At 49.1% G+C, this 25711-nt stretch overlaps 1 long non-coding RNA gene across 2 annotated transcripts; it reads left to right on the top strand.

Annotated features, from left to right (window-relative positions):
• Window positions 1-2406: 2406 nt before the first annotated feature.
• On the top strand, window positions 2407-24500 carry LOC119241063 (uncharacterized). Of its 2 annotated transcripts, XR_008551114.1 has the most exons (5): window positions 2407-2440; window positions 3162-8124; window positions 16072-16259; window positions 16835-16917; window positions 18956-24500. It is a non-coding gene; the product is annotated as an uncharacterized LOC119241063 (long non-coding RNA). The 2 variants fall into 2 exon arrangements; XR_008551115.1 differs by lacking the exons at window positions 2407-2440; window positions 18956-24500 and adding an exon at window positions 17112-17680 and having other exon boundaries at window positions 2511-8124.
• Window positions 24501-25711: the final 1211 nt, after the last annotated feature.

Here is a 25711-nt window from a genome sequence, read left to right as displayed (position 1 = left end):
GCAGAGGGGAGAGTGGTGGGGGAGGGATGCCGCCGATTTTTGGTTGATGGGGGTGGTCTATCATAGGGAGGTGGATAGTCTGTATTGTCCTCCACATTCCCCTCGTCTGAAGAGGAATCTCCCCCCAGATTTGAGGATTGAGAAGGGGGGGTTTCTGTGGCTGAGCTTGCTGCGGCCGAGTATGTGGCAGGCTTTTTGCTTTTGGACTGAGCTGCAGAGTGCAGTACCTCAGCCACTAGTTCATAAGCAGCTGCTCCCCCATCACTAAGGGCATCACGGACTAGCTGCCACACAGAAAAAATACGGGGGGGAATAGTTTGGGGTCCATAAAGGTCCCTGTAAAGAAGGAAGTCTGCTTTGACCTTTTCCCAGTTTCTTACTGAGATGGTGTCCTGTGAAAGAACCATTTGCTGATATTTGTGAGGACTGAGACTAGATCATGAAGGGTCTGAACCTTAATGGGAGTTCCATAATGTTTAAGCAGAAGTTGTAGGGCTCTAACAAGTTGGCCCTTGGACATGGTATTGCCCATGATGCCGATCACTTACCTAATCCTTACCTTACTGATTGATCGGTCCCTCAGAGGATCCCTCGTACTTGTGTCCCACGTTCGGGCGCCACTTGCCGGTCCTGCCTGCAGGCCGACGGGGTTCAGGAACACGGCGGAGGGGCTGGGGATGAAAAGACGCATGCACTCCCTTGGCTGGAAGCAGGAACTCTCTTTATTCTAGGGGAGGGGCTATCTCTTGGAAAGCCTGCACATGCGCTTTACGTGGATTTGCAACATCCGGTTACTGTTGCATCAGCCTCCGCTTTGGGCGGAAGTGACTCATCCTTGGGCGGAAGTGACTCATCCTTGGGCGGAAGCGACCATCATCCCATGTCCCCCTGCTGGTGTAAGCCTGGTACTGACAAAATGTGCTCATTTGGACTGACAAATTAGTTCAAGCTAAAAATTGAAAACCTATTGATGGAATTCAGGTGATGGGGTTCAGTGTGGGGGGATTCTTGGATCCTCTGACAAATCATTCAGTAATGTTCCCTTTCATCAGCACATGGCAAGGTGATCGAGGAAAAGAGAGCAGGAAAGAGAGAAGTCTGCATAGACTCAGATAGGCTCTGAAAGAACAAAAGCTGCATTTTGCCAGGGTAAGACGTGTTCTTTCTTAATGTTTTGTGATGGAGTGAGTGTGGAAATTATTGCCTTGGGGTCAGAATGGGTGGGTCTTTTAAGTTTGATAATCCTCTCTAGCTCCACCTCTGACTGGTCATCTTTTCTGACCCCACCTTAGATTGCTGGAACCTTCCACAGGTGGGTTAATATTTATATAGATTGCCCTTATGATACCTCCCTCAGTAAAAACAAAAAAAACATCAACAAGGTGAACTTGACATTAACTGATATGCCGCTGCTCTTCCCACATCTGCTTTACTATCTGGACGACAATATTTTCACCCTTAGAAATTTTTCTATAACTGCAACAGAATTTTTAAGGCTTTCTTTAAAAAAATTCTATGGTGGGCCGCCCTGGTGGTGCAGCGGTTGAGCGCTGGGCTGCGAGGCTGCCCGCAGCCTCTGCAGCGCCGGTTGGATCCCCGGCCACCGCGCGAGGGTCCCATATGGCGCGCAGACCTCTCCTGCCGCCCGCTGCGCCCCTCAGCAGTGTATTACATCGGTCTGCCTGTTCTACTCCCCGCTCTGGTTCTGGTGAATACTCTCACCCTCCCCAGCTTCTGACTGTACCCAGTGCTTGTATAAATAAATAAATCTTTTTTAAAAATTCAACTTTTTAATACAGACACACACATATATGTAATATCCCAAATGCTAATATCTAAATCCAGAGTCCCCGCAGAAGGGCGACACCGACTTGTTCTCTTCTCCGAATGAGCGAGAATCCCAATTTCAGAGGGTTCTTGCCTCCACGTCATTCTATCTCCCCATCTTCAGGGCTCTGACGCCACACACTCCCGCTTCCTGCTCCCCCTCTGAGCGGCCCCCCACGGCTCTCGGCTCTCCGGGCTGTGTCCCCTCCTCACCCGGCTGACCCGCCCCTCGGCAGCGACTCGGTAACCCCTGTGCCTCCCGCCGGCCCTGGCGCCTCCGCCCGCCAGTGTCCCGCCTCGGCCGCACCGCCCCTCCGCACCACCAGGCCGCGTGCGCCGCCGCTGCCCCGCCCCCGCCCCCCCCCCCCGCGAGCCTCTATGTCCTCGGCCTTGCCCCGCCCCCTGCGCGTGACGTCCCGTCCCTGCGCGCTGACGCGGGAGCGGAAGTGGCTGAGCCGCGGCCTCCAGCGGCGCCCACCCAGGCGGAGCAGGCCGCGGGCCGAGGCAGGAGAAGCCCGCGGGCAAAGCACAGGAGGTGGGGAAGTGCGGGGAGACGCTGAGCAGGTTAGGGGAGGGCGAGGACGTCTCCCTGCCCGCGGCTGACGGCCGAGCCGTGAGTCAGGGGCCCCGGGGCGGGGCGGGCGGGCTGTGGAGAGCTCTGCGCGGGTCATTGGGGTCCTGGGGGAACATGGGGGTCAGAACATTCCCGAGTGTGACCCTGAGGGTGCGCGGCGCCCCTGAATGAATGTGCATCCCCCCTGTTTGCTCCCAGCGCCTCCCTGCTGCAACGATCAACCCCCGGATGGGTTTTCTGGGCTCTCCGTTCTGTTCCATTGATCTGTGTGTTTTATCTCTGTGGACTTAGGTTATAATTTGGAGAATGTATTGTAAACTTTTCTGGGGCTGACACCCCCTCCCCACGGCAGGTCCAGCAGGCAGGAGGGCAGAGCCGAGTCCCAGTCTCCCGGGGTGCAGGTTCTTACCCAGTAGGTTGCGTGGTGCCTGGGGCTCTGCATTTCTCACGGGGTCTGAGATGCTGCCCGTGCTGGGCCTGGGCCCACGTCTGAAGGGTGAGGCATCACTTACCTGTTGTGCAGCTGATGTGGCCATTCAGAGCCTGGAAGAGGGAACTTTGACACCTACAAACTGCCTCATGAGGCGACTTCAGACTCCCCTTGAATAGAACCAGGCTTTCCTGAGCCTTGAGTGACCAAGAGCCACACGGCTGCCACACTCTGGCTACAATGTCTGCTTTTCAAAAATGGGTTTGTAGTCACCATTTCAGTGTATTGAAACCTGTGACTATCTCTTTATCACTATCTTTATCACTAAAGGACACCCCCGAGATTCCCACAGCAAGGACAGCTGGATGCTATCACCAATGGGGATGGAAGGTCTTTCATGGGAAATCATCTGAGACACTGAAGGGCCCATTCCTAAGCTCTTGAGGTCTTTTCTCTGCTGATATCTGGCCCTAAGAGGATCTCTCCTGTATTAGAGCATGAATAAGCCACACTCATTCACCTGGGGAGTGGACATTTTGTCGATAATCAACTTTTTAATATTTATAATCTGTTAAACTGATATTACCTCCTCCATCATAAATCCTTTTATGCTTGCTTTGGAGAGAAGTTGAACAGGTCAGGGAAGGGGAAAGAAATCGATGTTTATTGAGCACCTGCTGGATATTACCTGACCCTGTGCAACAAGTCCATTACTTAAGTTATGTGATCTCACTGATGGCACTGTAGAGACATTATTCCTACTCCGTAGTTGAGAATCCTAAGGTCCAAAGGAGACAGGAACTTGTGTTAAGATCATACAAATAAGGACAAAAGTCAGGGATTTTTTGGACTACATATTTTTGGCCAAATCAGAGATTGTCAAATGAGGCTAATCTGGAAACCCCCTGAAGGCCAGCGGGAGGGGAGGAGTGTGGGCAACCCTGTCCATCCTCAGAACAGCTCTGTGGGTGTTGGACTTCCTCCTTCATAAGGAAAGAGCCTCAGGTTAAAATAAAAGTTTAATGTATCATTGTGTTACATGCATATGCTGTCTTTAATGTTGCACATGATTTCCTTAATAGTTTTAGAAATAGCTCTAATCCCAAATGTGATTGCTACTCACAGGAGACTGCATTTCAAAATAGCCTTTTCTGTAATTATTCCCATACAGCAGACTTAGCTGCTGTACCTACCAGAAGGAATTCCTGGAGATCTAGAACAGTTGATAAGAAAGCAATGCCTCAGCAGTGCCTGCAGTATTATTCAGGATAAGAGCCCCCCTTTGACTGTTAATGATTTGATCTATGTCATCTATACAAGTGGGAAACACACTAGAAGCAGTGACTGGTGTCCTCAGGATGTTGGTATTCACGGTGATTGTTTTGTTATTCATGTTTCCTCTGTTGACAAGTTTTTCAGTGAACTTGTATCATTTTGTGATTAGATTTTAAAAAGGTTATTTACATAGTCCTAAAGTTTAGATTCTTGCACATTGCTCTTAGTAATTTTCAGTATTGAAGAGCACACATCCATTCTCTGAAACGATCTCGATTATGTTTGTTATTCCAATGAATCGAATGTGAAGTTGAGTGTGAAGATGTATGTCCTACTTTAACAAAATGCCCTGGAGAGCGAGGCAGCGCTCCCGCCTGCCTGTGACTGTGCAGGTGTTTCTTTTCACAGACCATTGGCGTTTGCAGCTCTTTCTGCCCGCTGGTGTCTGTGCACTGTCCTGTACTTACCTTCGCTTTTAAATTGTCCTTTGGATATAAAAAAAATACAGAACAATTCTCTGGAGATAAAAATAGGTCTATTTCATCCTGATACATGTTCTTAAACATATTGTGGCAAGCGTTTCTCTATCCCAGCACCAGCTGTGATCACCTCCTATCTTCATTAGGTTTGCCATAGTGGGGGTAGGGCCAGCTCCAAACAGCAGCCTTAGCAAAATACATTTCTTTGCTTTAATAGGTGTACTTATATTGCACCAAATAAAAGGTGGTGCAGGCACACCTTGAAGATATTGTTGGTTCATTTCCAGAATACTACAGCAACCCTAATATTGCATAAATAAAGTCATTACTTTTTTGTTGGTTTCCTGGTGTGAATGAAAATTGTTTGCTCTATAGTGTCGTCTATTAGGTATGCAGTAGTATTTTGTCTAATGAGAAAATAGCCTAATTAGATATCACCGAGACATGAGGTGAACATATGTTTTTTTGGGAAATGGTGCTGCTGGACTTAGCCCAGTCCAGGTTGCCACACACCTTCAATTTGTGAAAAGCAGTATCTGATAAAGCAAAGCAAGCAGGATGGGGTGTGCCTTTATAGACACTTCTGAGAACAATCCTTTGGTTTTTAATAAAGTATACACATCTGGATAAGTGGACTTTAATTTAATGATGATGTTTATATGTAACTATTTTTTTTCAGCAGTTATGTCAGCACAGGAGGGTGTGTATTCTTTTCCATGATAGAAAGTATGCTGAACACTCAAGGTAGTGAACAAGGGTTAGCTAAATGCCTGCAGTCTGCCAGGGACTGGGCTATACACATAGCCTCTTTAAAATTTATTGTGGTCTTTTAAAAATGTCAAAAACTTATAGCTATCATTTGTTGAATCTCAGTTGTAAGTAGAAAATAGGGAGTTTAGTTTTTATTATGCTATTGAACAGCTACAGAGGAAGCACATATGACTTGGCTTCTGCCTAAATTCTTCCCCAGGCTGTAAATCCATGTGTCTGCAGTGAGGTAGCCAGTACTCCCTGCCACCACACTCTGATCCTTTTGCTCCCCAAACTGGACATTACTGTTGACATTTGGGATCATGGTACCATTGCTGTGCTTTATTGTTTTGAATCATTGGTGTTTTGTTATTTATCTTTTTAAAACACTTATTTATTTATTATGCACAAAAGATCTAGGGCACAGGCCAGAGAAGAAGGGGGTGGGAGGACTCACGAGAGACAGAGCGGGGAACAGAACAGGCAGACCAATTGAAATACACAGCTGAAGGTAGCAGCGGGTGAGACAAGAGAGGTCTGCCTCGCCAGGTGGGCCACCCGCTGGCCGGCCAGGGATCAAACTGGGGCTGTGGGGGCTGCAGACCCCCTCATAGTGTGGTGCTCAACCCCCAACCCCCTGTGCCACCAGGGTGGCCCTAGATTTATTTTTTAATATTTTATTTTATATAATTCTTATAACATTCCTATTTTTATTTTTATTTATTTATGCATTTTTATGTATGCATACAAGAACTCTACCAATTTCTAATTCAAAGTTTGCTTTTTTTGTTTAAAGATTTATTTTTGTGTAGAAGACCTGGGGTGCAGGCTAGCAGTGTCGGGTGATGAGAGGATTTACCAGTGACAGAGTGGGGAGCAGAACAGACGGATCTACTGAAATACACTGCTCAGGGGAGCAGTGGGTAAATACAGGAGAGGTCTGCTGTGCCCTCTGTGGGTCAGCTCCCTGACTGGGGATCAAACTTAGGCCATATTGTGGGCCATTGTGGTGATAATGGTGAGACTTAAGCCCTGGTCTACTAGGGAGGCCCTCAAAGTTTGTTTTGATGTTGAATAAGCATAATTATTTGTTGAGCTCATTTAATGTTACAGAATACTAATACAGATGTTCCAAAGTTAGTTTGGAGGGCCTCCCCGTGGCGCAGCGGTTGAGCGCTGGGTTGCGAAACTGCCCGCAGCCTCTGCAGCGCTGGTTCGATCCCCGGCTGCTCCCCGGCCACTGGAGGAGGGTCCCACATGGCATGCAGACCTCTCCTGCCGCCCGCTGCTCCCCTCAGCAGTGTCTTTCGGTCCTTCTGTCTGCTCTGCTCCCCGCTCTGGCTCTGGTGAATTCTCTCACCCTCCGGCGCTTCTGACTGTACCCAGTGCTTGTATAAATAAATAAATAAATAAATCTTTAAAAAAAAAATTGTGGCTCTTAGAACTATAACATCTATTAAAAAAATAAAAAGTTAGTTTTGAAGGTGCATGAAAAATATTTTCATTATGGATCTGATGGTGGGTATTGTCTCAGGGGGCTTGTAAATGTTATCTCTGAGACCTGAGGAATTGGTCGTACTCTTTAGATGCAGACTTTACTATTTGAGGCCAATTGAAAAATTGGCATCTTTGATAGAATGGAAGATATAGTGATCATTTAATTTTACATTAAATAATTTAGAATATTATAATAGCTAATATTCAGAATCATCTGGAATAATTGGAAAGCTGAGTCTGTGTGGGAGACTGTGGCATTATTTTCTCTCTGAGTCCAGGATAATGTATGTGCTATTGCTCGGAAATCCTCAGTGGCCACTTTGTTTTTGGTGGGTTTTGAGTGAACCTCCTCTGCTGTTTGTTCCCAATATTTGGTGTTGAGTTTTAATGGTTTCCATATTGTGGAAAATAAGCTAAGGTCATACATGTAACAACACTAAAAGTAGCCTTTCACTTGGGTCTGCAGGTAATGAATTTTATAGAACAACTTGTAGGGTGCGTATTCATCATTAGCGTACATGGAAAGATGGTGACATTTGCAGTGGCAGGTGCCTGTTTTCCTTAAGTCCTGGAAGAGAACAAGAAGAATCTTTACAATTCAAAGATTATAGTTTATGGATCAAGAATTTTTATACAACCTAAGCAGGGTGAGGTCTGAGCATCCCTAACATACAAATGCTACGTCCATGTTCAGGGGAGATCGTCTTTTCTGTTCGCAGTGTATCTGGGTTTTTCTGCTGAAATGAGTAAGTCTCATGTGGCCCTGTGTGAACCACTGATACTAAAGAATCTGTAGATGGTACCTTAGTTAGGATTGCAGGAAGATCATCAAGGGTTAGAACGAGTGCTCATCGTGTATGGTTCACTTCAATGTCTGTAATGAAACCTTGCAGGCTTCACTGATTAGGGATGAAGAAGGTTGTGGCTGACACCCCAGGATGCCAAAGCTGCTGCAGCCTGTGTGCTCATGAACAAAAGGGCACTGAGAAGCCAGTGTCTTGTCTTAAGTACCTTCCTGTGTGGAACTCAGAACCCCAAGGAAACAGGTGAGTGTCTGAGTTGATGCCTGGTGAGCAGCAGACCAGGTCAGCTTGCCAAGGAGCAGCCCTCAGCCGTGTTCCTCTGACACCTTGGGATCACAGAGCTGTAAGCATGAGGCAGCTCTGGAGTTGTGGCTGCCTAGGCCTTTTCCTATCAGAATAGCATCTGACAATCATATTATTTACTCTCTCAATGACCACTTTTTGAACTGTGCTTGCCTGCTGTGCAGAAGCTCTTTGCTATGCTATGAGGTGAGTTTGTACCTTGATTCTTCCATCCACTCAACAGATCAGGTGGGCACTGCTGACCCCTCTCCCCTGGGGTGGCCACTTCCTAGTCCTGCCAGTTGCTCTTCCTGCTGTTTGCTCAGGTTGTCTCCAGAGTGTGCTGACTCAACACAAGTTTTTTTTTTTCATTAGTCCCATGTGTCTTCTCCTTCCTCCCTTGTTTGGGGTGCTACAAGGATACAGAAGTACCTTCCTCCAGTCCTACATATTCTGTCATCGAGTCATTCTCCGTGGTGGCAGTAGTGACTGGAATATGGTGAAAACTAATTGTTGGAGACAGAGGAAAGGGTGTGTGTGTGTGTGTGTGTGTGTGAGAGAGAGAGAGAGAGAGAGAGATGTATACATATAGTGCATCAACAGATAGATACCTGTGGCATTAAAATTTCCTGATGATTAGGGAAAACAGCTGCTTTTTATTTCGTTTCCCCTTTTATTTTACTTCCTAAACTTGAGGTAGTTTAATTTCTTCATTTGCTAGTACTGCCGAGCTGATGTTCCTTTTTGAGAGTCTAAAGTATTTATTGCTTATACATAATGGAGCTTTTTGTGTCCTTGGTTCTACTGCAAAGGTCGCATCAGAATCGTGACAAGACTGACTGGTAGACAGAAGGAAACGCTGGCAAGGGTGAGGGGAAGGATGGACTCTCGTTCACTCCTGAGGAGAGAATCACTGCTCCACCATTCCACAGAGAACTGTAGGCTTAGGCGGTCTCTGCTGCCTTTTGTAGTAATTCTATATTTTCAGGAAATGACCTGAGGAAATGCTGAAATACGGATAAAAATCTTTATGCGTGGCCCTGTTGCCTAGCACGGAGACCCCCGGGAGCGGGTGAGGATCCCGCGTGTCCGGGTGATGAGGCGCAGCCCTTAGCCGGGGGCCCACGAACAGGCAGAGGGACGCTGGAGGGTCCTGGGGGAGCGGAGGGGCTCCCCCTGGCGGGGAGGCGTGACTCTGCGCCCGGAGAGTGTAATGGCAGTGCAGGCGGGTCGGGCCGAGGGGCGCGGGCGCGTCCCATCAGCGGGCGGCGCCGTCCCCCCACGCCCTGCGTGCGCGGGTCTCCCCAAGGACCGGGCGGGCCGTGTCCCTTCCAAGAAGCGCGGGGCCCCGGAGCCAGTGGAACGGGGCAGGGGGTGCTCTCTGCGCCCAGCGCCCCAACCCTGACCTGGGCTGCTGGCTGGGGGTGGGGCGTGGGGGAGGCCGGGCCGCCGCGTCCCCCTGGCTTCTAGCCGCACCCGCGTCTCCTGGCTGGCGCGATGGCCGGGACATTCGGTGCCCTGATTGCAAAGGGGGGTCCAGGCCCCTGCCACGCCCCCGTAAGGGGCGCTGAGCTGGGAGGGGGCTGAGAGGAGCTCGGGGGTTGGGTCTGCTGGGGGTTGGGTCTGCTGGCCATGGCCTCGCCTGGATCCCCGCACGGGTGAGGCTCTTCCCCCCCCTTCCTTCAGGCCGGCCCGTGACCCCTGCTGGCGCACATTGGAGGCTCCCCAGGCGCGCCCGGACCCTGGACGGAGGGACAGTGATCCCCGCCGCCCTGTGGGTCCTGACGGACACCTGTGATAAAGGCCAGTGAGTGGGGGGAAGCACATATGGGCCAGCGTGGACTCCCCCTCGCACCCCCGGGGAGACCCAGGAAAACAGTGGCGCCAACATGGCCTCGGCCCCTCCTCAGTAACATCTTCACTGCGGACGGGGCAGAGGACTGGGGGCCAGCGCTGGGGGCGCGGGAAGCGCTGCGAGGAGCCGCCACCTCTGAGATGGATGGAGACGTCGGGCAGCGCACGCAGGTGAGACCCCGGAGCCTCTGCCAAGACGGGGTGTCCCTGTATTCCTGGGATGTGTCTTGCAAAAGGGCAACCGCCGCCCGCCCGCCAGAGCCCCCCATCTGATTCCAGAAACACCCAGTAAATAGAGTCCTCCTGTCAAAGGGGCCCTTGTAGAGCCCGAATGTCATCCCCGCGGCCCACAGGGGCTCATGCCCCGCACCCGAATGCATACGCCCGTGGTGTCAGCCCAGCCTCTGTTAAGCAGCAGGTTGAAATCTAACCCGTAAGCTCCCCGTGATTTGTGCCCTCCACTGTCCTTACCTGGTGAAGAGGGGAGGCCCCGTGCCCCTCACCTTCCTGTGCTGGGCCTGGCGGCCCCGGCCCTATTGAGTGCTCAGCCTGCTGCCCAGTGAGTATATCCCCCCGACACCCCAACTCCCCTTCAAGCTTGAGTTTTTTTAAAGATGTGGTTTTATTTATTAATGCATACAGAACTGGGGTGTAGGCCAGAGTTTGGGGTGAGAGGATTCCCCAGAGTGGGGAGCAAAAAAGGTGATCCGTCAAAATACTCTGCTGAGGGGAGCAGAGGTCAGACTGCACCATGAAGTCAGCTCCCTGGCCGGGGACAGGACTCAGGCCATCGCGTGGGCCATTGCAGTGGGAGCGCTGAGGCTTAACCCCTAGGCCACCAAGGAGGCCCGAAACTTGATTTTTTTTACTGTTACTTGATGCTGACATTTGATCTTTTTTTTCATTTAAGATATTTTATTAGTAATGCCAGGGAGCAGAAAGTAAATTATTTTAATAAAAGAAAGACCAAGTACTTGTCACCTCTTTGTGTTGAAGAAATCCTCTAGCCCAGGATGGAGCCAGCCTGCCCAGGGTGTCAGGTCAGTCGGGGTGCTCCTGTTGCCATGAGTCAGTGCTTCACCGGAAGGGCAGCTCGTCCAAGCAGCCGGTCCCCAGGCACCATGCAGCCCTGGCCTGTGCTTATTTCCCTGGTCCTTGATCTTTAAGATAATGTCGGGTATTGGGGATCCCGGCTAGTCATGCTCTATGTCAGTACCTCCACTTCCATCTCTCTGTATACCTTGTTTTTGGCCACAGTTTCTCAGGAAGTGTGTCCCACCCTCCTCACCTCCAACCCACTGATGGTTTTCCCTTGAGTAGAGGTCTCCAAGCCCACTTCCAAGTTGTCTTCATACACGGGTGGGCCACTTCCCAGATGCTGGGTGCCACTGTTTGTTAGCTTCAGAATTTGTCCATCTCATCCAGATGGTTGACCTTGTCTGCATATAGACGTGCGTCGTGATCTTGGATTGTGTTTCTCTGTGACCCAGGATGTGTCTTTTTCTTGACCACAGTTCCTGTCTGCTGTGTCTGTTTTGATTTCTTCTCTTTCATTTTTGGTCCTGTTTATTTGATTGTTCTCCCTTTTTTCTTTGTGAGTCTTGCTGGAGGTTAGTACGTTTTACTTATATTTTCAGGGAACCAGCTTTTGGTTTCATGGATCTGTTGGACTGTCTTTTATTTCTATTTCAGTTAGTTCTGCTTTATTTTTTTGTTATTCCCCTTCTCCTACTGCCTTTTGGGTTTTTTTTTGTTGTTGTTGTTGTTGTTGTTCTTTTTCTGGTTCTTCGAGATGGGAGATCAGGTTATTTTTTTGTTTGTTTGTTTTTCTTGTTTCTTGATGTGGGCCTGAGTTATTCTATACTTTCCTCTTAATACTGCTTTTGCTGTTCCCCAGACCTTCTGAAAAGTTATTTCCTCATTTTCAGTCATTCAAGACCCTTTTTAATTTTTTCTTTGATGTCATCATGAATGCAGTGGTCGCTCAGTTGCGTGTTGTTCCATTGCATGTAGAGTGGGGGTTCCATGCTCATTGCATAGTTGACTTCTACCTTGATGCCATTATGGTCAGAGAACACCCTGGTATGATTTCAGTCTTCATGTGCTTGTTGCTGTTTGTCTTGTGACCCAGTACGTGACTGATCCTAGAGGATGATCTGTGTGCTCTTTGAAAAGTGTCCTCCTGTCCTCCTTTCCTTGCTAGCCCCACCTTCCTTCGTTCCTCCTGCCCCCACTTCTGTACTGTCGCCCTTTCTTCCCCCTCCCCCTAACGGTCCTGAGAGTCTCAGACTCACAGTGTGTTGTCAGGGGTCCATTTACAGTTTGTCTCTGTCTGATTCTGTGCTTGGTTTGTCTAGACTCCACATGTAAGTGAGACCATCCGGTGTTTATCTTTCTCCTTCTGGTTCACTTTGCTTAGAGGCATCCCTTCAGCTCCATCCATGTTGCTGCAATCGGCTTGAGTTTCTCATTTTTCTATCGCAGAGTAGTGTCCCGTTGTGCCTACAGACCCCATCCTGTTCCCCACATCTGTCCTGCGGCATATAGGTTGTTTCCACATCTTAGCTAGTGTAAATAGTGCTGCAGTGAGCATAGGAGCACAGGTTTCCTTTCAGATTAGTGCATTTGTGCTCTTTGTTTTTTTTTTTTTGTATGATTTATTTATTTATGCATACAGCAGCTTGGGTGCAGGCCAGAGGTGTGGACGGCACAGGTGATAGTACAAACCAAGACAGAGTGGGGAGCAGAGCAGCTGGGTCTACTCAAGTGCAATGCTGCGGGGAGAGAGGAGAGGTCCGCTGTACCTAGTGGGTCACCTCCTAGGCCAGGGTGACTTGTGCTGCAGTGGCTGCGGACAGCTTCACAGTGCTGAGACTAACCCCTTGCAACACCAGGAAGGCCCCTCTTTTGTGCTGTTTGGGTAGATACCGAGGTGTGGACCTGCTAGGTCGTGTGGACCTGCTAGTCTTTTATCCATTTTCAGTCTTTTCAGGCATCTCCACACTTCTTTCCATAGTGGCTGGACTAGTTCGCATGCCCACCAACAGCGTAAGAGGGTCCTTTTCTCCGCATCATCTGCAGCACTTGCTGTTTGTGTGTTTTTTTAACTGTGGGCCATTCTCACAGGTGTGAGGTGGTGTCTCGTGATGGTTTGATTTGCATTGCCCTGAAGATAAATGAGAAGGAGAATTTTTTCATGTGCCTGTTGGCCATCTGCATGTCTTCTTTAGGGAAGTGACTGTTTAGATCCTTTTCCCATTTTTGATTCGGTTGTTTTCGTTTTGTTGATTTGTATAGGTACTTTGTGATCTTTGATGTGAATTCTTCATCAGAGGTAGGGTGTGCAGGTGTGTTCTCCCATTCAGACGGTGTCTCTTTGTTTGGGTCACTGTCTTTTTTGCCGTTCAGAAAACTGTTTGATATAGTATCCATTTTTCCTCTTTCCTTTGTGTGTTTCTGAGATTGATGTTAGGGAGTGTTTTACATAGGTTTTTCTCTATATGTTTGATGGTTTCAGGTCTTCTATCCGAGTCTTTTATCCATTTTGAATTGATTTTCATGTGTGCTGTGAGGTAATGATCTAGTTTCATCATTTTACATGCGGCAGTCCACTTTTCCAGCACCCTTCATTGAAGAGGCTTTCCTTGTTCAAGTGTATGGACTTTGCTCCTGTCTTGTATGTTAATTGTCCATAAATGTGGTTTTGTTTCTGGGCTCTCAATTCTGTTCCATTAGTTTCTGTGTCTGGTTTTGTTCCATTACCATGCTGCTTTAACTACTCTGGCTTTAGCATATAGTTGGAAATCAGAAGTGTGATACCTTCATTTCCCCCCTTTGATATCAGGAAAGCTTTGGCTACTTGGGGTCTTTTGTGTTTTCTCATGAACTTCATTAATCTTTGTTCTATTTCTTTGAAGAACGCCATTGGGATTTTTATTGGGATTGCATTGAATCTCTAAATTGCTTTGGGTTGGATAGCCATTTTGACAATGCTGACTCCTCCAACCCATGAGCTGGGTATATCTTTCTGTTTATTTAAAGGAAGGGGGATGGAGTACAGATGATCCAGGGTTTGTGGGCCAGGCTAAATTTCAGTCTTTGTCCTTAGAGTAATGGATAGCAACATAATCCTTGTTTTTAGCTTTCACAGCATTTGCAGGATGACACTAAGAGTTTCTTGTGTTTTTTAAATAAGAATGCCTCACCCCATGCTCCACCCCCCCCCCGCCCAGAAAGCTTTTCCTCATGTGAATTACCTCTGCATTTTGCCAGTAACTTTCACATTATGCATAGGAATATAATAAAAATGAACATACAATTCTGCCTGACAAACATAAAACCAAAAAAAGTATTTGGGGATTTAATTTATTTAATAAATAAGATTAACTGAATGTTGATGGAAGAACGGTTAATAGTTTCTTGAAAAGTGTATTTTATATATATATATATGTAAATAAAAGGTCTATTTTCTTCTGAATAACATTGAGAACATATTGATCAAGGTAATATATAAACATAATTAGGAAATTTCTAGAAGAATCTGAGTGGAGTACCATTCAAAATTCACAGTTCTTGGGATCACGGGGTCATATCTTTCTCAGTCTAGTAAAAATATCACGAATTGTGCTACATCATTTTGGTAAGGTTTTAAAGAAGTCATCACACAGGCATCATTGAGCAAACCTGAATCTATTCAACAGTACTGAGCAACACGTTCTTATTTCTGAAATGCCACATTAGATATATAAAATTATCAATATTTATATACAAAGAAAAGTGATAGAATTTGTGATTACTGAATAGTCTAAGTCGTCAGACTCATCCAGATACTTCTTTTACATCTGAGAGAAATGTGTACTGTTATGGAGCATCAGATAAAATCCAGCTGTACTTTAATCCCATTTCAATCTATCCTCACAGAAAATATTGACTCTTTTTTTTTCCTGCAGACATGCATCTGTCAACTATCCAACTATGGGTCTAGATTTGCATTACACTTTTATTTCCTACCTGTTCCTTTTCATCTATAACACTTGTCCCATGAAACAGCTTTCACTGTCTGAATATGAAGGCAGGAAGTGCGGTGTCATCAAACCTGTTGGATAATGTTCATGGGCACAACAAATAATATTGGCTAAATTTAAGGAGATATATTTCTGTTTTTAGAAGTGGTAAAATCACTACTTATCGCCATGCATTGTTAATGTCATAGTTATCATTCCAGTAAAAATTTCATTTCGTACCAAGATGTATGACATTCTGCCCCCCCCCAAGTAAAGTCTTTAACACATTGAAATACCCACAAAGTATGTGCACTGGATTGAAAAGTAGGTGAAGTTACAGAAGCTCCTAGGGAGATACATAGACTGGGATCTCTGGAAATCTTAAAGATTTGTAAGCAATAGCAGAGAGTATATATATTGTAAAGATTAGTGAAGACCCACAAGATTGTGGTGATCATTAAATCCAAATGCAACAGTTCAACAGAATAAAAAATTCTTTCTTATGAATTCCTTCTTAGAACAGTTCTCTTGAACCATTTTTTTCCTGCTTGGTCTTATAAGAATACTAGCAACCTCTGGCTCACAGATCCACTATCCTAGATAGTATCATAGTATATTACATCAATTCTTTGGATGTGGACTAAGAGGTCATTGAGAAGGAACATGAGCTTCTTATCATGTCCAGAGGTAACATCTGTCACATTTGTTCACTTTGTATTGGGAAGAACGAGTCACATGATCACTCATAACTGCACAGGAACTGGGAAAGCTACGTTTGCATCACTAATTTCAGGCTGTAACTATTATGGAATTGAAAAAGGATTTATAGGTAGCTTCTTGTCTTTAATATAGAGAAATATTGCTATTCAATTGTTCTGAACGTAAGAGGGTGTTTTTGTTGCAGGTTTTGTGGGGTTTTTTTGGTCTGTTTATATTTTGCCTGCTCAATTTTCTGGCCAACTAGGTACATATAAAGCCCCCAAATGCAAATTAACTCATATTGGGAACAACAGAATGAAATAAATCTGCAAAAACAAGGTCAGCATAAAGAGCTCATCTCACTAAACAGAGGAAAGAATTGAACTCAATATTCTATATCCATGTAGAAAATGTTTGAATTAAGATGAATGCTTGAATTAATGCTTGAATTAATAAGGTGAACAGATTTTTGACTTTGAGATTCATGTAACATTCACAGTGATGATAGCCTAAAATGTCATTTATATTTGACTGCCTTATAAAGACCCTTTATATTTTTGTGTACAATGAATAATACTCTCAATTCTGAATCTCATAGGAACATCCAGGGAAGTGAAATAATGCCCCAGGCAAACATGCATGAAATTAATTAGCATCATAGAGTAAATGCCACATTTGGCCTTATATGGTGGCAGCCCTGTATGAGTCACTGAAATGGCTTTAAAATGGAAATGTTTGCTGGTAGCCCCTGACGTATTCATCTTTTTCTCCCAGCAGAAATACTCAGTGAGTACAAAGGAGATTATTTTTTTTTAAGATTTATTTATTTATTTATACATGCACTGGGTACAGTCAGAAGCACGGGAGGGTGAGAGAATTCACCAGAGCCAGAGCGGGGAGGAGAACAGGCAGGCTGAGGAAGTACACTGCTGAGGGGAGCAGCGGGTGGCAGGAGAGGTCTGTGCAGTATGTGGAACCCTCCCGGTGGCCAGGGATCGAACCAGCACTGTGGAGGCTGAGGGCAGCTTGGCAACCCAGCGCTTAACCGCTGTGCCACCAGGGGGGCCCACAAAGGAGACTATTTTACAATAGTATACACATTCATTTCACAAAGCAAAAGGAAAGTAAGAGGGATCATTTGCATGTCTGGACCTGGGATTTCTTGCATAGCACTCCAACAATAAACAAAACTCTTGCCAGGTCCCCATACCAAAAGCTTTCCCTATGGTCCTTGTGTCCCAGAAGATGGGTGATCTTGGCTCTCTTTTCCTTATATAATACTTTTCTTCTTTTCTGGATTTATTGGACTGCTTTCTATGGAAATTTTCATCTTTCTCCAATTTCTCTCTCTCTCTCTCTAGTCTATAGGTAGAGTGTACCAATGATGTTCCTGATGCTGGTTTTCATGGAAAGTCTTGTAGAGTTATCCTTTCAGAACGCTCAGGTAACCACACCAGGATGAGGTCCAGATCCTAGCACCTCTTAACAAGTTTCTGTCATGGACCGTGCATATGTGGGGATGGACCCAACTTACATTTCTGGAGGACTGTAGTGCAAGGAGAGGATGAAATAACGTATTCAGAATAGAGATAAAATATACAGGTCACAAATATCCTAACCTGCAGGATTCTCCTACAGAGACAAGAGAGTAAAAATGTTCTGCCCAGACAAACAAAAGCTGAAGAAGTGGTCCACTAACAAATCTTCCCTGAAAGAAATGTTAACAGGAGATCCCCTGTATAATTTGAAGAGAAAAGAAAAAAAGAAAAAGCTGAGCAGGGAAATAGAACCAGAAAACTAAAGTGAAAGTGGCAGTAGAAGATCCTCTATAGAGCTCACCAATCCAAAGGCAGAGAGAGGCCAGCCTCGGTTCAGGAAACAAAACCCAAGATTGCACAGTCCCCAGGAGACCCGTCTGACCCCCCAAAATAAACACAGGCTCCCGGCTGAAGGCTGTGTATTACACCAAACCACGGAATAGACTCAGGGATATCAGAGTCTGGGCCAAAGTATATTGTGCTGCACCATGATGTGCAACAAGAAACATTCTATGTGGAGCCGAGAGCCTTCATTTTTCTCACAATATATTTTGAATAGCAGCTGCTTTGTAATGTTTGCAATAGGATCCATGTCAGGATCTGCAGGTAAATGATGTTTTAGTCATGCTTTTATTTTACTTATTTTTTTTAAAGATTTATTTATTTTTATACAAGAACCAGGGTACAGGCCAGATGCACTGGAGGGTGAGAGCATTCACCGGAGACAGAGCGGGGAACAGAACAGGCAGACTGACGAAATATACACTGCTGAGGGGAGCAGCAGGCAAGACAGGAGAGGTCTGCCGCGCCATGTGGGAGTCTCTCCGGCCGGCCAGGATTGAACCAGTGCTTCAGAGGCTGCGGACAGCTTCACAGCATGGCTCTCAACCACCTGCACCACCAAGAAGGCCAATTTTTACTTATTTTTTAAACAGATTTCTTTACTTATGAACACAAGAGCTGGGGTGCAGCCAGAGGTGCAGGGGTGGGGGCAAGGGGATTCACCAGAGACAGCGCGGGGAACAGAGCAGGTGAACTGCCTGAAATCCACTGCTGAGGGGAGCAGCGGGGAGACAGGAGAGGTCTGCGGCGCCCTATGGGTCACCTTCCCACCTGGGGATGTGATGTTGGCACCAGATCATGTGACGAGTCCCTTCACGGTCGCCAAAATGTTGTAGGTTGTAGAGTGCGTGTGGGTCCTGGGGGTCACTCTGGGAAAGGTGCCCCCAGAGCTCCCGTTCCAGCGGGACACAACGAGTTCCCCAGCCATGTTTCTCCACGAGACAGAGACACTAGTTACATTAAAGGGCAGATTTAGGGCCTTCCCTGGTGGCGCAGTGGTTGAGCGCTGGGCCGTGGTGCTGCCTGCAGCCTCTGCAGTGCCTGTTCATTCCCCGGCCGCTGGCGAGGGTCCCACAAAAAACAGGGCAGATTTATTAGGGAAAGGGAAAGGGACAGGTTTTGCTGAGAGAGGCCTGCATGGTTGCAGGCGGGCGGCCTTGACAGATCACAGCAGGCAGGAGGCTACTGCCCTACAGAGGGAGAGAGTTGATGAGAAGAGGCACCTGCATAGTCACGGGTGGGCAGAGGGATGGCTGCCCCGAGCCCGTGCAGAGACTGCTCTGATACAGTCCTTTTCTGTTTGGGAGGGTCTCCCCTCCATAGAGTGGCTGTTTGTTGCTGATGTCAGGTAACAGGCAACACTAGAAAGGGACCAGAGATTCCAGGGTGGGCCCAATCTCCATATCCTTCCCCTCAGGCCTGTGTGCCACTCCCTAGAGCTTCAGATCCTGCTAGGGTGTCCTGCCCTGTGACTAGGCACTGGCGCCTAAGGGTCTGACCTCCACAGCTGGGTTAATGGTCTTGTTATTCCCCTCGAACCCCACCTCCTTGCGTGAGTCAGGTTTTAGTCGCATGAGGCCTCCTTTCCAGTCTTTCCATCAGATGGAACTCGAGCTGCAGAGGCTGTGGATGGCCTCAGTGCGGTGCTTAACCCCTGCACCATCAGGGAGGCCCCATGCCTTGCTTTTATGTCAGCTTCAGGTAAGGGGATTTTTAACAACGATTAAAAAAAAAATCTTTCCCCAAAATTCAAGCAACCTTGTTTGCTGTTTTAATGACTTGGGGATATTTTAGGGTCTGGCTGCAGCAGACACTGTCAGTGAAAGGCTGGGAGTCTCCGAGCCTGCAACAGACCCACCTGTGCCTCCTGCCTCGGAGTTATGTTGGGACAAGGCCTGGGGGTGGACTAAAAGTTTCAGGGAGTGACTGGCCAGGAGCCTGACTTGTGCTCCTCAGATGACCAGGTGAGCTCTTAGAAGTCTCCTGCTTCTCTACTCCCTGCTTGCTTCAAGTTGTAAATGTGCCCCTTCTGGGGCCATGGGTGCTCTGTCACCCAATGGCTCAGGGCTCAGACTTTGGAAAAAGATCACCTCTGGGCCTGCGGGATAAATAAAGATGAAATTTTTCCATAACCTCTTACAATCTAAAAATCAAAAGGTAGAAGGTCCTAACTCAATGCAAATAAAGCGAGGTGTGTTAAGAATTATATTTAAAACAGGACCTCTCCTGGTGGCATAGGTGGTTGTAGGTGGTTAAGCGCAGTGCTGTGAAGCTGTCTGCAGCCTCTGCAGCACCCATTTGATCCGGCTGGCCGGAGTGGGTCCCACGTGGCGCAGCAAACCTCTTGTGTAATGCCCGCTGCTCCCCTCAGCAATGTATTTCAGTAGATCTCCCTGTTCTGTTCCCCACTCTGTCTCTGGTGAATCCTCTCACCCCCCACATCTCTGGCCTGTACCCCAGTTCTTGTGTGCATAAATAAATAAATCTTAAAAGATTATTTATGCACTCAAGAACTGGGTTGTAAGCCAGAGATGGGGGTTGTGTTTGAGAGGATTCACCAGAGACAGAGTGGGGGGCAGAACAGGCAGACTGACTGAAACACACTGCTGAGGGGAGCAGCGGGGAGACAGGAGATATCTGCTGCACCATGTGGGTCAGCTCCCTGGACAGGGATGGTACTCATGCTGCTGGTGCTGGTGCTTTATAGTGCAGCGTCCTAACCCCTCGCGCCCACAGGGAGGTCCCTCTCTTCTATTCTTTTTTTTCCCTTTTTGTTGTAAAGGCAATGAACGAGTCACAGGGAGAAGCTTTGTTATACAAAATTTTGTTTTATGAAATATCCTGGCCCCATTCATTATTTTTCCTGCATCTCTCGTAGGTGTAGACAACTTTCTTGTATTTGTAAGCTGGAAGGGCTCAGACTTTGAAGGAGTGTCTTGTTTTCATTTTTATTTTTAATTGAAGCTATATACAGCTGTGGATTAAACAGAATAAATTTCTAAATTTAAAAATGAAGAATAGGGGCAAAAGTTGTTTATTTGGGTTGAAAAGCTAGCCGGAGCACAGGTTCAGGCTAGAAAGCCAGACACCCTCACTAAGAAAAAAAATGAGGTGACCTTGACATGAACTCCCAACACTGCTGCTCTGCCCTTGCCTGTGTGACTAGCGGGAGACCATGTTTCATCCTAAAATGTTTTTCTGTAACTACATGGAATTCTTCAGCCTTTTAAAAAATTACTTTACCCTGCCAAGGAACAAGGAGGTCATTTTACCAATGGAGTTTCCATCAGCTTCTGTTACTGGTCCTGATAATGATAGGGAGTTGTGTATATTATAGAAAATGTGAAGAGTAGAATAAAATAGGATGAACAGTATCAAAAAGTATTCTTATGACTTAGTACATTTCCTTCCTAGTTTTTCCCCTATATTGGCACTTGCCTGTGTAGAAGGTGGGCAGTAGCTTGATAATTATAAAATGAGCTTCCATTAAATAGGTCAAGGAATGTAAAGTCACATCATCTCATGATCTTCGTCCATAAAGAAGCCCCTATATGGCTGTCACCCATTTTTTCTTGGCTCTTCACTACATATCCTGGTATGTATCACTGCATGTATCATTAAACCTGGGGTACACAGCACCAGGGGACAGAGCCACTGAGCGGGATGTAGAGAAAATGCCCCCGGCCTGAGGCTGCTACTGGGTCAGACCTTGCGCCAACACCCATGCTGATGGCTGCTCCCCATGCTGTGAATGTGCAGCTCGGGCTGGGAGGAGGCGGGTGTCCTGGTGGGTGCATGTTTTCTGTGGCGAAGCCTCCGTGTGCTCCAGGGCCCTCAGCCCCTGACTGTGGCCTCTGCTGTGTGCCTCAGTGGCTCAGGACTTGCTCCTCTTCTGTGCTACAGTTTGCTTGTCTACAGGGCCTGGCCCCCAGTGTGCCTCGCTGTCCTGATGCCCTGAAAGGAGCAGCGGGTGCTGCCCTGGCCTTGTGTCCCTGTGGCCCCCCTGCTGTGGTGCTGGCCCCAGACCAAGTTGGGGTTGACTGTGTGTCCACAGCTGCACCCCTCAGTGGTGTGTGTCTCCTTAGGGAGCTTGCCCTCCCCTCCTGGAGGGTCAGTCATGCAGTTGCCAGTGTCATGAGCTGACCCCGCTGTGCATAGACAGCCTGAGAGTTGGGCCCTCCAAGCCTCTGTGGCCTTTCTTGTCTCGGTCTTCTCTGGCCGTGCTCTGTGCTGCCCTGGCCACCACCAGGCACCTGGCTCTTGGCTTACACTGTGCCAGGGTCTCTGGGCTCCCTCCCAAGGCCACTATCCACCTGGGATGCAGTGACAGGGCCCCTGTGTTCTACAACTGATGTTCACCGAGCACTCAAGCTGTAGGGGGACCTGAGGTGAGTCTTGTGCTGGGGATCAGTCTTTTTGGCCTGACTCAGGCTGTGGGTACCTGTGGCTGCTAGCTGGGCAGCTCATGGTTGGTGTGGCTGGTGGATACTGCCTGGTACCCTCAGTTGGGTGTCCTGCTACCTGGAGCCCTCAGTTTGGAAAGAGCCAGTGTGTTGAGCCACCTGGGCCCATGGGGCTGTTTTGGGGCTAGAGGGCAGCCTTTGTCCACACAAAGGAGGAAGGAGATGATGCTGCTGGAGGAGGAGATGCTAGAGAAAGGAGGAGCCCCACGTTGCCAGCTCCAGTGTGCAAGAGAGGCCTGTGGGGGCAGCTGGTGCTGGTGGGGCTCCAGGAGTGCCTGCCTGTGGGCAGTGCCCAGGCCACCGCAGTCCCATAGGAGTTATAATGTCACCGTAGATCCAGCGAAGGTGGTAATTGGAGGTCCATGGGGGCCTGGGGTTGGCTGTCCCTGTGTTGCCTGCCAGTGTCAGAGGACTGGAGTTCTGGGTGGTGGTCAGCAGCAGCCATCTCCCACATGGTACTGCTTACCCCAGGAGCTGGGGCCCTTTGGGTCCTGTGTGGCTGGTTGGAGAGCAGAGCCCTCCAGCTGGGCCCTATAGGGGAGGTGCCCCTGGTGGGCAGGTGGAGATCCAGCTCATGGTGACTGAGTGTTGTGTTGCCTGATGGGTCACTGCCCCCGTTACTGAGGTTTGCAGCCTCCCTGAGTTTGGGTGGGCAGTGGGGGTGCCTGAACTGCCAAAGGCTGTTGTCCAAGCAGTTGGCTGTGTGCTGAACCCTGCCTTGTGTGCATGGGTCAGTGCTGCTGTCACATGGTGGGGGCTGTTTGGTAAAGAGGAAGAGAAAGCTCTGAGCCCCCACGTGGCTGTTCCTCCTCCCTGATGCACATCAAGTGCTGGCTGAGCCCTGTGTACAAGGGCCCCTGGGGTGGCATCTTGCCCCCTGTGAGTGCCGCAGCTTGGACATGGGATTCCGGCTCTCAAGAAAGTGGAGGGCCATGACAGGCAATGCCCCAGAGGTTCTGGGGCCAGCTTCAGGCTCCAACTGCCTTTAGAGTCTGGCCATCCAGGGGGGTGGCTGTGGGAGCCCTTGCTTGTGCCTGCAGGGCCAGTGTTGGGGCAGCCTCCACGAGAGGGCACCTGGGATCATGGAGGGCTTATGCCCGGACTTGGCTCCATCCAGCTCAGTGGCTCTGTCCCCTGGTGCTGTGTACCCCAGGGTTGTGCTGCCCTTACTGGAGTGCCCCTGGAAGAGTGTTTAGCTTCAGCCCCATTGCAGTGGTGGCAGGGGTGCCTTGCCCATGTTGAGGGGGCCTGGGGGCCATGGCCTGGGCTGTCAGTGGTGGGCTCTGAGGGGTGGTGGCTCCTCTGCCACCACCCTTGCATCTCCTATGGCACCTTAGAAAGTGTCCTTTTTACTCACTATGATAACCCTGACCTCAACCAACGGTGTGGGCTGGGCTGACTCTGCTATGCCTGTGTGCTCCCTGTGGGGGTTGCCTCTGCTCATCAGTGAGGTGAGATTGTGCCAGGGCAGATGGGCTCGTGGCAAGTGGGGAACAAGCACCACGGCAAGCGTGGTCCAGGTGGCTCTGAGAGGCCACGGGGACTGTGGGTGAGTGCTTTGGTCTGGGAGCAGCACTGGGGTAGGGTGCTTACGGGACAGCTCTCCATGTTGCCTGCAGGCTCCCCAAGACCTGGTTGCGGATGCAGTGGGTTGTGCCTACACTGTGCCCCACAGGTGGGGGGCCTGGTCAATACTAAGTGAGCCATGGGCTCCTGCCTGGAATGCAGCAAAGGGGCCTCATGTTGTCCCAAGCTGCTGGGGCCTGAGCTGCAGCCCAAACCACCACCCCTCTTAAGAGGGTGTGCTGTCTGGGGTGGCCCCTGTGGGGCTACATGGTGTTCTCAAGCACAAAGGCAGGTGCAGAACTGGCTCCCCTGAGCCCCGAGCTGTGGTGAGGCCAGGCCTCGTACCCAAGCCCATGGTGTGGGGGGCTGTTCCCTGGGCTGTGACTGTGGTGTAGCAGGGCTGGGAAGAGATGGGGGCTTGGGCTATCTGGGGTTGGAGGGGGGCTTCCATGCCTCAGAGCTCCTGCCTGAGGCCTCCGTGGCATTGCCCCAGTGGCTTGGGGCCTGTTCCCCTCATGTGTTCCTGTTGAGGGGGCCTGATTCCCTAGGTTCCCCCTGTCCTGATGCCTCACTCCAAAGAGCAACATGTGGCTGGGGGTTGCTGCCTGTGCCTATGCTACCAGGGGGCTTTGGCTGTACCCCCTGTTGGCGAGGTGCCCCACCACACTTGGCAGAGTGGGCCCTGGACTTGTGTGTGTTATGGCCAAGGTGTGTTTGTGCCTGGAGCGCTCTGGACCACAGGCACGCCTGAGGTCTACGCTGGGACACACGCCGCTCTTGTGAGTTGGCTGTTAAACCCTGGAGCCCCTGAAGCTGGGGGGGGAGGGTAACCCTGCTCAGTGTGAGGGGAGCCTGTGCACAGGTGCCCATGAGGAAACAAGGATCCACCCCGGTGCGGCGAGGGCTTGCCTTCAGCCCCTGGCAGGGGCTGCTCGCTAGGAATGCCCCCATCCTCCCGCTGCAGCTCCGGGGTGTCTTTGCTCCTTCCTGGATGGCAGGAGACGCCCCCGAGGGAGTGGGGTGTGGGCGCAGGCAGCCAGGTGTGTCGGTTCCTGAGGGAACCTACACGTGGCTGCTTGGGTCCCCGGCCCCTCCTCCTCCCTGGGTTGCCGGTGGGGAGGGAGCCGTGGCTGCTGCTGCGCCCTGCTGAGGTCTACCAGTTGGCCGGCCCGGGGCCCGCAGGCATTCAGGTGGGTCGACTTGATGGCCCGTTGCTGCCCGCCACCAGCTGGTGCTGCGGATGAGGCGGAGTGCGACAGGGCACCTGGCACGGCAGGGCGCGAAGCAATGCGATGCTGCAGGGCAAGGCCAGACTGGGCGGGGCGGGGCGGGGCAGGAGCTACAGGAGAGGGGGGGCAGGACGCCAGGACTGGACAGGAGAGGGCGGGGTGGGACAGGACGCTATGCCACTCGGATACAGTGACCCTATTCAGATCTGTGTCCTTTCCCTTCAGATGCCCCTTTTTGTTGGAGTGACTGCACCCCAGGAGCATGATGGGGAGAGACCCCCCCATTTCAAACCTGCATGTCTTCATTCCTCTAGCATAGCATTAAAAGGCCTTGGAATGCCCGTCAAGTGATATGAAGGGACTCACTTTCACCAGTTATTTGGGGTTTCTTGCGTGAATCCCATATTCTCGGCAGAGTGACGCTCTATTTCCACGTCCAGTCACAGCTGCTGCACTCAGAGAGCAAAAATTAGAAAAATAGACTCATCCTCGCAGGTTTTCCCCATAACCTTCATGGGCTTGGGACAGGGGCGGGCCAAAATAAGGCGTGCACAGTGTCATAAGCCAACTGGGATTCTACAAATGGAAAATCAGCCTCAAATGTCCATGACACACACACACACACACACACACACACAGGTCATGATCCAGGCAGGCCATGACCAAGGCTTCCAGAAAGCTTGGGAAAGCGGAGAGGCCACCTTCCCTCACAGAGCCGGAAATCAAGAAAATGACTTTTTGAGTCAGTCCAGCCATTATGAGTTAGACACAGGACGGTGTGACATAAAAAACACGGGGCATCCAACTTCAGGAAGCTGCCGAGGCTGCTTCTACCACTGGATAATTTGTAGTCAGAGAACACAAAGGATTCATCCTCCACATTGACATGCGGAGTAGAAACACATTTTTTCAAACCCAAGAGCTAATAATGGGAAACATCCCAAAGCTAGAGGGAAATGGATGTAAATCCATCCCCATGCTATTTCTTTGGAGAAGCAAGAGTCAACTAATCCAACACTTACAAATCGACCAAAAATGGAAGGGTAACATGGTAAAATGAAGGCAAACATGGGAACAGCTGAGTGGGAGGATTTTCTAGC

Source organism: Talpa occidentalis, unplaced genomic scaffold (assembly GCF_014898055.3).
Source record: "Talpa occidentalis isolate TD23 unplaced genomic scaffold, MPIMG_talOcc4v2.1 talOcc4.12, whole genome shotgun sequence".
NCBI lineage: Eukaryota > Metazoa > Chordata > Mammalia > Eulipotyphla > Talpidae > Talpa > Talpa occidentalis.
This window is presented reverse-complemented; position numbering and strand designations above follow the sequence as displayed.